This window comes from Piliocolobus tephrosceles, chromosome 18 (genome assembly GCF_002776525.5).
Source record: "Piliocolobus tephrosceles isolate RC106 chromosome 18, ASM277652v3, whole genome shotgun sequence".
Classification (NCBI taxonomy): domain Eukaryota; kingdom Metazoa; phylum Chordata; class Mammalia; order Primates; family Cercopithecidae; genus Piliocolobus; species Piliocolobus tephrosceles.
In genome coordinates this window covers 71,040,600-71,056,441 of record NC_045451.1, presented here as the reverse complement: position 1 = coordinate 71,056,441, position 15,842 = coordinate 71,040,600, and the positions used below count along the sequence as shown (strand labels likewise).

General features: G+C 45.8%; 1 long non-coding RNA gene across 3 annotated transcripts in view; it reads left to right on the top strand.

Moving 5' to 3' along the window:
- The window catches only part of LOC116418520, a 62,059-nt gene that overhangs the window by 1,073 nt on the left and 45,144 nt on the right, over window positions 1-15,842 (top strand). The gene's annotated exons all lie outside the window — the stretch shown is intronic.

Genomic DNA, 15,842 nt, shown 5'->3' with positions numbered 1-15,842 from the left:
TTTCTAAGACCACCAGAGTGGGCACAAAAGAACCAGCGGGTAGGCAAGTGTAGTAGCAAAACTGCAAGTTTATTTTTGGTAACCTAAGGTGTGGGGAAGAAGTCTGTCGGCCTCGGGCAAAGAAGGCCGGCAGAGTCTCCCGGTGGGGCTCTACGAGGAAGTTCCTGCAGTCCCGACATCCCGACAGGAGTGAGAGACTCAGGAAGGCCGCGTGGGACGCTGGCCAAGAGCGGCTTTTCTAGGAGTGGGAGGGCAATAGGCGGGGCACGGGTGTGTGTGTGGGGGGGGGGGGGGGGGGGGGGCGTTCCACAGGTGCCACCAGGTAAATCTCGGTCTCTTCGGATTGACGTCACCTGGCGCATGCCCAGTTGGTCTGCACCCTTCCTGAGTGCCGGCTGCATTTTTGCGCACGCGGGAAAAGCTGGTGAAGAAGAACCCGGAAGTGTGCCATCCTGCCTCCGTTTGTCCAAACAGTCCAATCTTTTATTGATAATAGTGATAAAGGGGCGCTGTGGTCTGTCTGGCTACTTCCTGCTGTTAAGGGGCGTCGTTAAGGTCGGGGCCTATGGTTGGTATTTGGATGCACAGATGAAAAATAAAATAAGGCACAGTATTAGCATAGGAATGAGGAATGGAAGCATTTGTTGGAATATGGGCAAAACCCAGAAGGAAGGTCCTGCACGGTTGGGGAGTATGAGATAGTTAAGAAAATTTACTAAGTTTGAGGTGAGTGGGGGAAAGCCAAACTGATTTCTTGGCCTAGTAAGGGGATAGGGCATGAGGATATAATGAGGAACGAGTGCGCAAAGTAGTTGTTGGCCAGGCAGCAATTAAGGAGTGGAGTTTTTCATGGAGTGGATGGCTTTCTGCTTACTCCTACTACAGAGATATTGGATGGAAGGCTAGGTCCAGAGAAGGACGGCAAAACAGAATAGGTAGCCTCGCTGTTGATTAAAAAATTAATTGTCTTACCCACTACCAGGAGAGTTACCTGCGCTTGGCGAGGGTGATGGGGGTCCCCGAGTCTCGGCACCTTTAGTTGTCGTCGTCCAGATGTAGGAGCTGGAAGGAGCTCCCAGGATCCTGGGAAAGGGGGTCACGTGGAGACGCAGCACCTGTTCTCAGGGTGGGGCAATCAGACTTCCAGTGTCCTCCCTGCTGGCAAGGCAGGCTTATAGCAGGCTGCTTTCGTAGCCTTGGCGTCTGCGGAGTGTGTGCTCTCTGGTCTGGGGTTACGACTGGGCTGTAAAGCCGCTGCTAGGAGCTGGCTACCAGTCGATGAGGAGCAAGGAGGAGGAATCTGGGCAGGAAGGGAGGGGGTGGGGAGAGCGGGGAGAGAGGGAGGAGTATACGGACAAGAGCCTAAGGCCCAAAAGCCTTCAGCTTCCAACCTCCTGTGATCTTTCCCACACCAGCGCAGCCACACATTCCTGGTATCACACCATTGACTTTACTCATAACTGTGTGCCCTCCGTAGTGTCAGTTTCAAGCAGCTCACTTTGCATTCCCTTTCCATTCCAGCTCATGCCTCTTAGTGCCAGTAATTACTTACCTTCATCAGATTCCTCACCTTTCCCTACCCCTCTGCTCTTACACTTCCCTCTTTTCCCAGCATAAATTCATGTCCCATCATCTTAATGCATGTACTCTCAACGGCCTTGGCTCCCTCTCCCTCCTTTCTCCCAGCCAGGAAAAACCCCAACTCTCCCACCTACTCTGGAACTCCTCTTGAGCAAGTGAATTTGACTGGAAAAAACAAACGAGCATGCTAACATTACTCATTTTAATGATCATAAACATCAAGACGACCTTTGGTGCTGCTGAGCAACTCTCCCACGTTTCCATGGTCAAATCACTCACCCACTCTTTGGAGGGCTGCTCACACCTTCCTTCTCAAAACTCCTACACAGTCTCTGCTTGCCTGCCAACTCTCACTTCTCGTTGAATAGAAAATAACAACTTGAAGAGCTCTTCCCTTTGGCCTCACCACACAATCTATTGCCAATCAATATTTTGCCTTTTCTCTTATGACAACGGGTGAACTGGCTTTGGACTTTTTCTCTGTCTATCCTCACTTTCTCATTTAGTACCCACATACAAGACCCCTCTTCATGTGGTTGTCTAGCCTGAGCTTCCTTACAGGAAGGCAGCAGAATTTCAAGAGAGTGAAAGTGGAAACTTCAGGCTTCGTAAGGCCTGGATGCCCACTGCACATTACTTCTGCCACAATTTATTGATGAAAACAAGTCGTAAGGCAAGTTCAGATTCAAGAGGTAGGAAAATAGAGGAGTGTAAAATACTGTGGCCATGACTTCCAATTCACCACAACTTTGGGATGACTGATTAAATGTAAAAGGACTGTTACCAGTGGAAAGCCTTATGTTTTCAAGTGAATTTAGATTTATTAACCACCCAGTGCCATCACCCTCTAAAACCATTGAAAGTGCCCAGAAAGTTTTCTAAAGGATCTACACCAAAAACCTATAGCCTCGTCCACATTCTCCCTTATTTATTCATTCAGTATTGAATTATTATTTACTGAAGGCCCACTCTGCACAAGACATTAAGCCTACACACGTAGGACCCAATTGTTGAGCAAGAGACATAATGCCTGCCCTCACTGCATTCGTAATCTGTGAGCAGATACAATATTTAACTTAATTTTATTTTGGCATCAACAAAGAAAGAATGGGGAAAGAAAAAAACCCATGATAGTGATATAGCAGTTATTAAGAAATACTTTTTAGGCACATAGTAAGGGTAAAAGTTCTCAGTGGAAATTTTCCTGTTACAAGAAATAACCCCTGAACCATCTCTGTTCTAACAGAAAACGCAGCTTGAAGGGCCAGTCCCGCAAGCTTTGATATGCAAATGTCAGCCATTAGAAACTGGGTTCGCTCAACATGGCCATTCCTGTCATCTCCTCCTTGTCATCAGGTGTACCAAGTGTCGTGGCCACCCCCAGATAACACCATGTGTTCAGAACATCACGGTGACCCGCATTTGCACATGAAAGGGCTAAGGTGGGAGGGCCAGGTTTTTCGAGAGCTGTGTAAATGACACACCTGATCAAACCAATGCCCTGGACCCTACACAAACCAGACACCGCCTCCTCCAGGATCCCAATATAAGCAATCACTTTCCCACTGCACACTGGGTTTTCTCTCTGTTTGAATCCTCCCTATCTCTGTCTCTGTCTGGAGGAGCTGTTTTCTTCTTCCTTCCTTCTTTCTTGCCTGTTAAACTTTTTGCTCCTTAAAACTACTCCACGTGTCCATGTTGTTAATCCTATCAGCATGAGACCAAGAACCCTGGTGTTCCTCCAGTCACTGGAGCTATATCAATAGCCATTGGTATTCAAGGGTTCTATGTTTCAAAGAACCCTTGACCAAGGAAGCTGTGATAAGTGTGTGCTAACCTGCATTCCCAGTAAAGGGGAGAAGAAGAGGGAGAATGGGCACAGTAAAGGTGTGATACAAATGTCCCCACTTTCTTCCCTCTCCCCTTCTCTTCCTACAATAAAATTGAGGCGGGAGTTGAGCAAGGGGAATTTAAATTGAGAAGCCCGCTTAGAAGAGCTGAGAATGGAAAGCATGGACCAAATGATGACAGACTAAGACATGTAGTTTTCCAAGCTAGATTTGATAGTGTAACTCAAGCCTTGGTGACCCATAAACGTAATTCTTGTTATCACAGCAGCTACCACCAGAACCTCAGCAAAAGTTGTCTTTGTGACTTCAACTTACCTCTTGCCTCTTCTCCTAAGCCTCTTTAGGCACTTAATGTCTTCCCTCACCCACACCATCAACATACAGACTAGCTGGCTGCTGGCCCAAGTGACTCCATCTGAGCCAATCCCCTCCTCTAGTTCTAGAAACCCTTTTTTTTCTTTATTCCGCCTCAATAAAAATGTGCATTCCTGAGTGATCTACTTGTTTTGGATGTGACTAAAATGAATCACATCAAAGTGTGAATGAGGCTTCAAATAGAGCTTGCAAACCCCATTCCTTCTCTCATGGTGGGCTTCAGTCTCTGAGAGTTCTTTGATCCTGCCGCCCCAGGTTCCTTGTCTACACAAACCTGCTTCCTTCCCCTAGCCTAGTCTGCTGCCAGGAAGCCAAATTCTTGGACCTACCTCCCACAGCTGAATGTTCCACTCAAATGAAAGGTCTTTGTCATTTCTTGGAGACAGGGTTTGATTGGTCAAATGAGCTCTATTTCAAATCAGGAATCGTAAATAAGGAAGCCTAAGAGCTCCTATATCACCAAGTTTTGTTTGTTTGTTTAATTGCTAGTACCTTGACAGTGTTACTTGACTCTTTTCCCCCACAAATATGCTGTTATGTTATACAAGAGATACACTTCTGAGACCTAGCCCACGAGGTTAGCCATGAATCATGAAATTATTTCTCTGGGAAAATATATTCTGAGTTATAAATAACAAATGTACAAAAAACCTTTGGAAAAAATTCTGCTATCGTTTGACAGTTCCTTTCATCAGAATAGGATTTTAGAAGATTGCTCTTGGCTTTTGTTTCGATAAAACTAATGGAAGCCATTATGATCTGTATTTTTTTTTTTCCGGTTAAGTATTAATGAATGCGCTGACTTTTAAAAATCACCACTGAATCTTTATGAGATTAATACGGAGAATTCATTCTCCAGATTCCTGTGTCCATTGCCTGCTTGGCAGCTCCACATAGACATCTAAAATGTCACACATAACCTGTTCAAATCTGAGCTCCTGACGCTCCCACACCTGCCCTCCCTTCAGGCTCAGCCATGTGGGTTCATGGCAGCTTCACTTCTCCTTGGCCAAACACTTGGAGTCATGCTCCTCTGCTCTTTCTCTCACACACCACATGCAATCTATAGGAAATTCTGTTGACTTTGCCTCCAAAAAGTGCCCAGGGGCAACCTCATCTCCTGGTCTCCCTGTCCACAGCCACCGCGTGGTCTGTGAGTCGCCATCGTCTGTGACTGCGCTCGCCATCTGTGTTCAGAACCTAGCGCAGTGTTGCTTCCAGAGCAGAATCCAGTCACTTTCGGTTGAAAGTCCTGTGTCATGACGGAAGAAGAGGAAGAAGCATTTGGACACTCAGGAGGTGTTTTCTCTCAAGTCTGGCTGTGGCCCTTCTTCAAAGTAATTCTTTTCTTTTTCTTTCCTTTTCTTTCTTTTCTTTTCTTTTCCCTTCCCCTTCCCTCCTTCCCTCCTTCCCTCCTTCCTTCCTTCCTTCCTTCCTTCCTTCCTTCCTTCCTTCCTTCTCTCTCTCTCTCTCTCTTTCTTTCTTTCTTTTTTTAGAGACAAGGTTTTACTCTGTCACCCAGGCTGGAGTGCAGTGGCATAATCATGGCTTACTGCAGCCTCAAACTCCTAGCCTCAAGCAATCCTCCTGCCTCAGCCTCCCAAGTTGCTGGTATGTGCCACCACACCTGGCTATTTTTTATTATTATTTTTACTAGAGACAAGGCCTCACTATGTTGCCCAGGCTGATCTCAAACTTCTGGCCTCAAGCAACCCTCTTACCTCAGCCTCCCAAAGTGCTGGGATCACCAGTGCACCCCCCTGTACCCAGCCAGCCTTTTCTAGTGTTTTCTTTGACTTGTTATTTGCTTCTATTTGCTGGGCTTTCTCCACATTTCTCTCAACCTCTCCTGCTCTAACCTTTCACAAAACCATCATTATTAATTTGTTTTATTTTCAATTGAATTTCAAAATCAAAGCAAGAGAGTGAGTGTTTGAAAAGGAGAAAGAGAACGGGGTGACACCCAAAGGTGCCAGCCCTTGACGAGCAGGCAGACTGGCATCCCCTGACCATAGCATAGCTTCCAGCGCAGCAGGGCCAGTTTCTGGGGGGCGGAGGGGAGATGGGTGCCAAAGGTGCCTGGAGTGGGAGTGGGATTAGTAGCCTGGAGCTTGCCTGAGCTCCCAGGCACCTGATGGAGGCTGGCACCTAAAACCTCCACTGAACCCTAGGGACCCTGGTAACCATTTGCCAGAAACTCTACGAAGTGCTTTAGAAACACTGTTGTTAACCCATCTCACATAGAAGGACTGAAGCTCAGAGAAGCTAAGTACCTTTCCTAAGGTCACACAGCCAGTAAATGGAAGATGGGGACTTGAACCCAGACCCATGTGACTCCAAATCTATACCTGGCCCACTATAATGGACCAGAAAATGGTCCTTATTTTGTAATAGTTTAATAAGCACTCACGCAACACCGCCGCCTAGTTGTATGGACCAATTACTGATTTTCAAATGTTTTTATGGGGAAAAAAGTCGGTTTACTAGTACCTGGTACTTTACACATACCTGCTTTGAAATTTTAATAATAATTGGAAAATGAGAGTTGGAAGTTCATTAGGTTCGACTGAAGTAAGCTGTCAAATGGCTCAGGAAGGGCCACCCCTAACAGAAGCGCCAAGCATGTTATACTGAGAAATCCCCCGTAGGCACGCGTTGGCTGGGGAGAGTCCTGGCCTTCGTTTCCTCTCCCGCGTAGCCTTATGGGTCCCTTCAGTGAACACACGGTGGCGCTACCTGCACGTGCCTTTGCAAACTGCAAGCCGTGCAAACAGAAGTGGTTAGTGTCTGCCTCTTGGGATTACAGTCAGATTCTGGCAGCATTTCGCATTCATAACTGAACTTTCCACATAAAAGCAATCTCTCCCACTGTTTTGTACACAAAGTGTGGCAGCGTTGTCTGAGTACAGTAACGTTGGAAAGAGATGAAGCATTGTAAATGTTTAACAACAGATCTCTGTTAAATCCGCTCTAACGAACGCAACCGTTTTGATGAATACTATTTTTAAAGAGAGAGAAAAATACAGACCTTCCTTTGCAAGCTATCTTTGGATAAAAGATAAAACCAACGCACCAAATTGGCTTAGTGGAAACCCATCATATGTTTCATGAGACCACTTGCAGATAGCCCAGTGCCAATCTGTAAATATTCTCTCTTGAAAACCACACCTTATGGATATACAGCAATCATTTTCTTTAAAGGAGGATATGTTCACACAGTTACATTTTGTACAAATACTAGTAGGCAAAATTGAGAGAATACAACCTAAAACATGACTCATTAATGAAGTTTGTGAATGAGTAATTCCCTCTTTTTGAATGAGTAAAAAACCCTCTTTTCTCCAGCCCCCAACGTAATCAGAGATGAAAGAAGACAGGTTTAGCTTGGTAAATAAGAAAATAAACAAGCGCTTGAAATGGATACGTTTTTTCTTTTAAATTTGTTTTTGCAAAGGGTTTTTCTTCCCTGAAAAACAAAATACTAAAATAGCTCATTCACAGACTTCATTAATGAATGTTTAAAAATAACATATCTTCAAATTAAAAATTCCTCAAGAAGTGCACATGTTGAAGCTGCCAGGAACAGAGAGCCGTGGACTGGATTTATGCTATTCACTCTTTAGGCACTCATTCAACAAGTATGTGTGGAATGGGCTCTCCATGCAGGGCTGTATACGGCTCTGGGAGACAGCCTGAAGGCAGCAGGGTTCACAGAGCTGACATCCTAGCAGAGGGCATATGGCTCGGGTTGTGGAGTCCAGTAGGAAACTGGCTAAGGCAGTGTAGACAAAGTGCTAGCGGGGATCAACACTCGGGAAAACAAAGCAGGACGTGGGAATGGGACAGGGCACCTGTGATTGTGGGGTAGGTTTCCTCACTGGGTAGGTGACAATGAAGTAAAGCTCTGAAAAAATGGTGGCCTGAGACCTGGGATATCTGGACAAAGATGGTTACTGATAAAGAAGGAATAGCAAATTTGTGCGGCAGACTGTGCAGGTGCCTGACCCCACATTCCAGGGAAGAGTGGGGAGGTGACGAGTTTGCAGGAGCCAAGGGTGACTTGGCTAGAAAAGTAGCACATGACCCCCTTTGTGAAGACTAGATTAAAATTGTGCAATGGTTGCATTAAGTTTGCAGATCTTCAGGGACACATCTCTTGCAGCTTCCCTCTACTTGTGTAATTAGAAATGAATAAATGTTAATAAGGAAGTTGAAAAGGCTCTAACGGTCTAGGACATTATATAAAGCTTACTGGAACATGAAGTTCTCAAAGTGTACTAGGATTGCAAAAGCAGCCACAGGACCCTGATTTTCCAGATTCCTGTGGAGCTGAGGAGGGGGAATCACAGCACAATAGCGGGACACGTGGCAAAGGAGCATGGAGCTGTGTGCTAGCAGGTGCACAGCGGGGTCATGGCCACGGTTGTTCAGTGGGGCCACCAGATAACAGATGAACACTGCAGCCATCTCACATGTGACTGTCCTCACCCTTCATTTCCTATCCCCCACTGCGTGGAGCTCTTGGGCCACAGTGACAGCCGGAGGAGGCTGTGGATTCAGAAACGCAGTCGTGGATAAGGAAAGGTTTAGCACTGCCCACAAATGAAAAGCGACCTTCCAGATTTAGAGAACAGGAAAAAAGCAAACACAACAAAATAAAAACCCTCTTTTCTCCAGCCCCCAATGTAATCAGAGATGAAAGAAGACAGTTTTAGCCTGGTAAATAAGAAAATAAACAAGCGCTTGAAATGGATAAGTTTTTTCTTTTAAATTTGTTTTTGCAAAGGGTTTTTCTTCCCTGAAAAACAGAATACTAAAATAGCAAGTTGTGTTTTCATTTATAAATCCTTCTCAAGAGGAAATCTAATAATAACAAGGGGTTTCCATTGGATTCCAGCTTATTTCATAATGTAAATATATATCTATCCTCTGGGGAAAGAAACGTTCCCCTAGCCAGGTATTTCTCATTTAAATTTGTGATTTTATTCACTTCCATTTTTTCCTCTTCCTTTACCTTGAACAGCCTCTGAAATTGAAGAGAAGTGTTCAATTCTAAGGAAGAGGAATTTTTTTTTTGAGGCGGAGTCTCGCTCTGTCGCCCGGACTGGAGTGCAGTGGCCAGATCTCAGCTCACTGCAAGCTCTGCCTCACGGGTTTACGCCATTCTCATGCCTCAGCCTCCCGAGTAGCTGGGATTACAGGCACCTGCCACCTCGCCCAGCTAGTTTTTGTATTTTTAGTAGAGACGGGGTTTCACCGTGTTAGCCAGGATGGTCTCGATCTCCTGACCTCGTGATCCGCCCGTCTCGGCCTCCCAAAGTGCTGGGATTACAGGCTTGAGCCACCGCGCCCGGCAGAAGTGTTCAATTCTACAGCTGATTAGATGGGACCTCTTCATTCGGTGATGCAAAGTTTAAAAAGAACGTGGACAATGACTTGCTATGTTTTGTTCCATATCCAATCAGAAGAGTAGCTTGTGGCTCAAAAAGTCTTATCTTAGAAGATCAAGTGTCCACATTTTAAGAGAGCGGGGCTGTATACTAGAAAGAAAAACGGATTAGAGTCAGTCATACTTTCAAACCTCAGCAGTATTTCTTATGTTATTTAAAGACATATATTTTCTGGCTTCTTTGAGCTTCAGTTTCTTCTCCTATAAAATAGGAAGAATAATAATGTGGTGGATTAAAAATGGCAGCCAAATCGCTGACCCTCCTCCCACTGAGAGGGGGACTCTGTCCTCTCCTCTTAAATGCAGGTGGGTTTTGTGACTGCTTTGACTGAAAGAGCAAGGATGTGATGCTGTGCCACTCTCAGGGCCCAATCTTCAAGGCACAGGCAGCTCCCACTTCCCATCTCCCACAACACGAACTGGCTCTTGAAACCCTGAACAGTGCAACTCCCTTGAGGCTGCCATGATGTGAGGAAGCTCACGCCACCCCGGTAGAGGTCTATGAGTGGAGAAGGGTAATGACCAGCTGCCCCTCCTCTCCTAGTGGCAGCCATGAGAGCCGTCCTAGCCGTCCAACCGTGAAGCCGAGGAGAGCTCCTCTGACTGTGCCCTGTCCAAATTTTCCATCCATACCATCAGGAGATACAATAATACTGTTTTAACCCACTGAGCTTTGAGATGGCTTGTTAAGCAGCAATAGAAACCATCCTAAATGCTTATGTTGTGGAGTTACTGTCAGTTTTACAAATAATACCTCCAAAGCGCCTACACAGAATGGACACAGAGGGAACAGTCAGTAAACAGGAGCCATCATTCGTACCGTTGTTCTCATCATCTTCCTACAAGAGTGTTTATTAGAAATGTGATCAGAGAATCCTTTCTGAGCTCACGGAAGGCATTGAAATCCCTCACAGCTGACTTGCATGGGAGTACATGGGCTTTGGGATAGCAAATCCTTCCTAGCCCAAGCCAGTCAGGTGCAGGAGAGCCACTAAAAGCCTGCTACTGCCGGCACTGCCATTAAACATGTGTCCTCTCAGCAAACGAGACGTGCCTTCCCTGCATTCCAGAAACATTGCACCTCCACATTGTTCTTGTATATTTTCCTCTCCTGTAAATCTCCCTGATTACCTAAACTCAGTAGGCAACTAAGCACAACTGGGTTTACAGAAAGCAAGGTGACCTAAGAGAGCTTCGAATATAGCTGTTGATGTCCAGACTGCACGGAGACCTCACCAGCCAGGTTGAGAGGCTTTCAAGCACTTATCGTCCCCCTACTCCCAAGTGACCTTCTCTTTGGGGAACAGGTATTTAGGAGACACTTCTAATGATGACTGTAGACATCTTGGGACCATTGAGACATGGGTAACATTAGGAAATAAAGTACTTTCAATGGAGCGAACTTGAAGGATTCAGAATCCCAAGATTCCTTAACCTCTCCTGCTGGGGTCCACTGCTCCCCATCCTGGCTGCCATCAATACCTTCTCTTGCCCGGCCTGCTGGACAACCTGCTCTTACTGATTAGTCATTCTGCCACCAACGTGGTCTCTATTCAGTGCATCCTCTCCTCTGCAGCACAGCCTTCTTAAAGCACCAGTGTCACAGTGCAGTCACGCACCTCTTTGTTTTAGTCCTTCTTTACTAATGGGAGAAAAATGTACCAATTCGAGAAGCCTAGGTTCACAACCCCTGTGTGTCGCCCCTCACTTCTCTGACTGATGGCTCAGGGGTTAACTCTTTGGGAGGAGTGAGGGACAAAAGCCAGGATGACATGGCCCACAGCCGATGGAAGCAGCCAAGGCCAGCTTGGAGGGGAGGGGAGGACCTTCTGCTTAAGGATTTCTTCTATGTCTTACAGTCAGCCTCTGGATCTAAACGGGGACTCTTAGGATCAGTCCAAGTTACCAGGACCAGGGCAAATAACTTGGAATGAGGTGCTTTTTTCCATCAGTCCTTTGGAACTGTTTGGGTTAAAAAAAAAAAGAGATGTGACTGAAAGCAAAAAGTTATAAAGCAAAACGAGGGAGGGAAGAAGCTTCCAGTCAAGACTCATGTGTTCCTCAGCCAAGCTGGGACCAGGTGCTCAGTTCTTTGCTGATGATTTAAGCTATCTCTCTCCCCTAAGGAGAACAGCTTAGGAGCCGTCAGAACCTGCTCGAGTTCCATTTAGAAGCCACGTGCCCACGTTCCTGCTGTGCCCCATGTTGTCTTCCTGTTGCCAGTTTCTCCTGTCTCACTCCTGAAGCTCAGGTTTTCAGCTTCTCCTTTCCATCCTCATCTCCAGCATCCCCACGGGAACCTTCCTGGACAGGTTTCTGTCACTGATCTGATCTGTCACTGAATCTGGGGCAGGTTTCTGCCCCAGCTCGTTGCTGCCCTCCCTCTGGCCTTGTTGCCTTTGGAAGGGCATTCTCTGCATGGCTTCTTATTGCCCTGGGCTGGCATTCTGCCACCCATCCCATATCGTTCTCAGAACAGAACCACAGGTGAGTTGAAAACTTCCATCCAGTGAGTTCTGTAAAAGCCACACCAGTAGCCACACAGACACATGGGACCATGATGAGGATGTAGCATTTGCAGATAATTCCAGGAAGAGTTTCTACCTTAACAATGAATTGCTTTACTTTCCTCTATTCCTGAGCTTCAGTGCTGATCCTACAGATGAAGAGAGAAAGGTCCTTCTCTCATGGTGCAGACTGAGGACAAAACAGCAATGCACCTGAACACGTCTGTCTCCAAGCCATGCCCAGGATTCTGTTTCAGTCATTCTTTGAGCTGTGGCCTTTACCACTGTAGAACTTCAGTTTTATGGTGTTGACCTTTAAATCCAAGATGGATCCGATAATTTAGATAAGCGTTGACCAGCAGATGACTTCCAGTTTAGACTACAGCATATGTCTTTGATATTCAAACAGGCTTCCAAATCAATGCTCTTACTGAATTATAATTTTCTGCATCTCGTTTATTAAAAATATGAATTTATGAAAACAGCAGAACTTAGCAACCTTAACCTGTCCTTTATCCATGTTTCAAGACTCTTCGGTTGTGTGGGAAGGTGTTACCGTGAACGTGCTCCTCCACCCCACACCTTGGGCTGGCTTCCCTATCAGGTGGGCCAAGTTCAGCTCCCAGAGACCAGTTTGAGGCCCTGGCCAGCCTAAGTGAGGTTCCAGGAGTTGGTGGCGGGGGGTGGGGGGGTCTGTCTGTCTTTTGATTCTCACAGTAGCAAGAGCATGGACTGTCTTACTGTTCAGACATTGAACAGGAAAAACATAAATCTTCCCGCTTGTTGCTGGGATTATCTGTATGTAATTTTCCCAGAAAGATTCTTTTTTTCCTGCATCCTGAGTAAAGACTTCTCTTTCTGATTCTTAGGTAAGCATTGGACTTTTTTTGCACAGAATATCATTCACAATGAACTTTGCTCCTGACAGTAGTTTTAGGTATGGAATTAGTGTAACATTTATATTAGAACCAAAGTTTCTATGTTTTATATAGAATATGTTTAGGTGATTCACAAGAGTTTTTGAAGCTGAAGTTATGCTCATTTTACTCTCAGAGCTATGATGAAATCTGTTTACTCTCTGTTCACATTTTGTAATATTCCAAAGCTTTGAATTCTGTGTAGAGCAGTTTTTTTAAGGAGGCGAGGCTGTAAGGCTGGTAGGGGACCCAGATGGCACACGCAGTGTTTGCTTGCTCATCAGAACATGTTTTGCCAAAAGTGTTCCATGTGCAAGGCACTGAGATCTGCCAAAGGCACCAGCAAGGACAAGTCAGAAACAGTCCCTTCCCTTGAGGAGCTCATTTTCACAGCAAAAGAGACAGATAGTAAATCACAATTTTAGAAATTACAAATATGGAAAGTGTTGCCAAGGAGACTAAACCTCCCTGCTCCAAGGGGTAAAGTGTGGGGTGCATTAGGGAGGGCTGGACATGAGCGGCATCCCAACAGCACAGGGAAAGCTGGGGGATAATAGTCTTTCTCTCTCTTTTTCTTTCTTTCTTTCTTTTTCTTCCTTCCTTCCTTCCTTCCTTCCTTCCTTCCTTCCTTCCTTCCTTCCTTCCTTTTTTCTTTCTTTTTTGTTTGAGACGGAGTTTTGCTCTGTCACCCAGGCTGGAGTGTAGTAGCATAATCACAGCCCACTGCACCCTCAACCTCCTGGGCTCAAGTGATCCTCCCACCTCAGCCTCTTGAGTAGCTGGAAAAACAAGAGTGTGCTACCATGCCTGGCTAATTTTTAATTTTTCAGGTAGAGTCGGGGTCTCATTATGTTGTCCAAGCTGGCCTCAAACTCCTGGGCTCTAGCAGTCCTCCCGCCTCAGCTTCCCAATGTGCTGGGATGACAGGTGTGAGCCACGGCACATGGCCAAGGATGACAATCTGAGGAAAGACTCATCAGTGGAGAATGAGCTTCCAAGAGCCTGGGACCCTGGTGCCCGAGAGCGCCGCTTGCAGTTAAGGTGTGAGGATGTGGATGCCAATCTAAGAGCAACCAGCCAGCACTTTCTGCAAATGTGGCACTCACTGTAGTATCCGTCAGCTGAAAAAGTGATGCTTCCTTGACATGTTACAGGGTGCATCCCGAGCCTGAAGACTGGGGGGAGCAGGCTGAAGACTGATGATATGAGATTTGGGAGGAAAGATATATTCAATTAACTCTGGTATTTTTCACATTTGGAGGTTTGGATTTTTAAAAATGAAGATTTAGGGTTGACTCTTGCATTGTAAGCAATTCCAGGGAAGGGTCAAATGCCTCTTAAAATGACACTTATTATAAAAGAAAAGAAAGAAGCAGTGCTCATCTGGCTGTGGCTTGATTGCCTCAGTAAGGAAATCAGCCTCAGCCAGGCTGGCAGGGGCTGAGGAGCAGTGGAGGACGCTCCTCCCATCCATTCATGGGGCTGCACGTCTCCTTCGGTGGCAAGCAAGGAAAAAATCCCCCATGAACCCCGGATGCTAGTGTGTAGGGCAAAGAAGACCCAGAGGACATACCCACCCCACCCCCACACACCACACACAGAGAGACACACACCACACACACACACACACACACACACACACACACACACACACACACACGGAGTCCCACGGGGACACACACGGAGACACTCATATATACCACACAGACACACACATCACACAGGCACACATATACTCACACATACATAGAGACGCACAGACACTCACACACAAATACAGACACAGATTCTCACACACACCCATCTTAGGAAGAGCAGGAAATTATCTCCCAGAGGAGAAGCTGCCTTGGATTGAGGACTTTAAGAAATCCCTCTGCCAGAGGATAGGAAGAAGGGAACAGGGAGAACCCAGGAGAGAGGGCAGCGTCTGTAGGCTGGCATCTGGAAGGCCATCCCTTCCCGGGCAGCACAAGGAGATCTGCAACTGAGGGAAATAAGAATTCTTAGCTGTGCACTTCCAGTGCTGAGATCCTCTGGACTCCGGGCGAAGCCTTGCCATTGAGGTCTGCTGTCATTGGTCAGGAGTAGACTGGCCGGGCAGGAGGGACCCTGGAAACAGTGACTCCTCACTCCCAGCCATTGTGTCAGAGAGCTGTCATGAAGGTGAGAGACTCAGCCATGATTAACTTCAGAGGAGAGAGAGACCTATGAGGCTGGGCACGTGGAGACCCTCTAAGGATGAAGATGGTCATGGCCACCCCTCCCCCAACAAGAGTCTATCCAGGAACATCCTTGGACACATTTTGTAAAGCAAGGACGGTTCCACATGGAGGTTACGCAATAAGTGGTATTGCCGTGAAGAAGGAGAGCAATTGAGAGTTTTAAACTTGGATAGTTTTAACAAAAACCATCACGTCAAATATTCAGCAGAACATACTCCACGTGCAGACTGTACCCTCTGGGCATTTATTGACACCTAGTAAGAGCATACTTTAATTACATGAAAGCTCTGGTAACAGACAGTGAAGCCTCTTTGATGGGAATGAGACCTCGAGTTTATGACTTGCGTAACTAGGAGACTTGCTTCATCAATCTGCCTTTCATTAGCACATAATAACATCTCATTTTTATGGGAAGTTCCTTCAGTTAATTTTCTTAATTAGGTTTAACTGAAGGATGAAAGTAAAATCTTGCTACACAAAGTCCTGGTAAGGAAGACCATTGTGTTTAATGCAGTAATTCAAACATAAAAGCCACATACATCAAAGGTACACACAAATAAGAGAATTATGTGTTCTAAAGATCCGTGGAGCAGTGAAGACTAATTTCAGATGGACCCAGGGTTGTAAATTTAACTGAAAATGTCCATGCTTGGATGGAATGTGAGGCAGACCTAGGGTATGTAGCATTGGTATCCTTAATCCATGTTCTAAAAGATACACCAACGTCTATATTCGTAACTGGAACGAGTGTACCATGCTGAGCAATAAACAAGTGAATTCCTCTGTGTTTAATAAATTTCCCACAAATGAGAAATCTCTCCCTGCTGTCAGAAACAACTGTGCTTTTTCGTAAGCAATTAACTTGTTCAAGTCATATGAAATTTTAAGCCACATTACCACTTTAGCATCTAGAAAGGCTGACATTAAATATGGCTCACCTA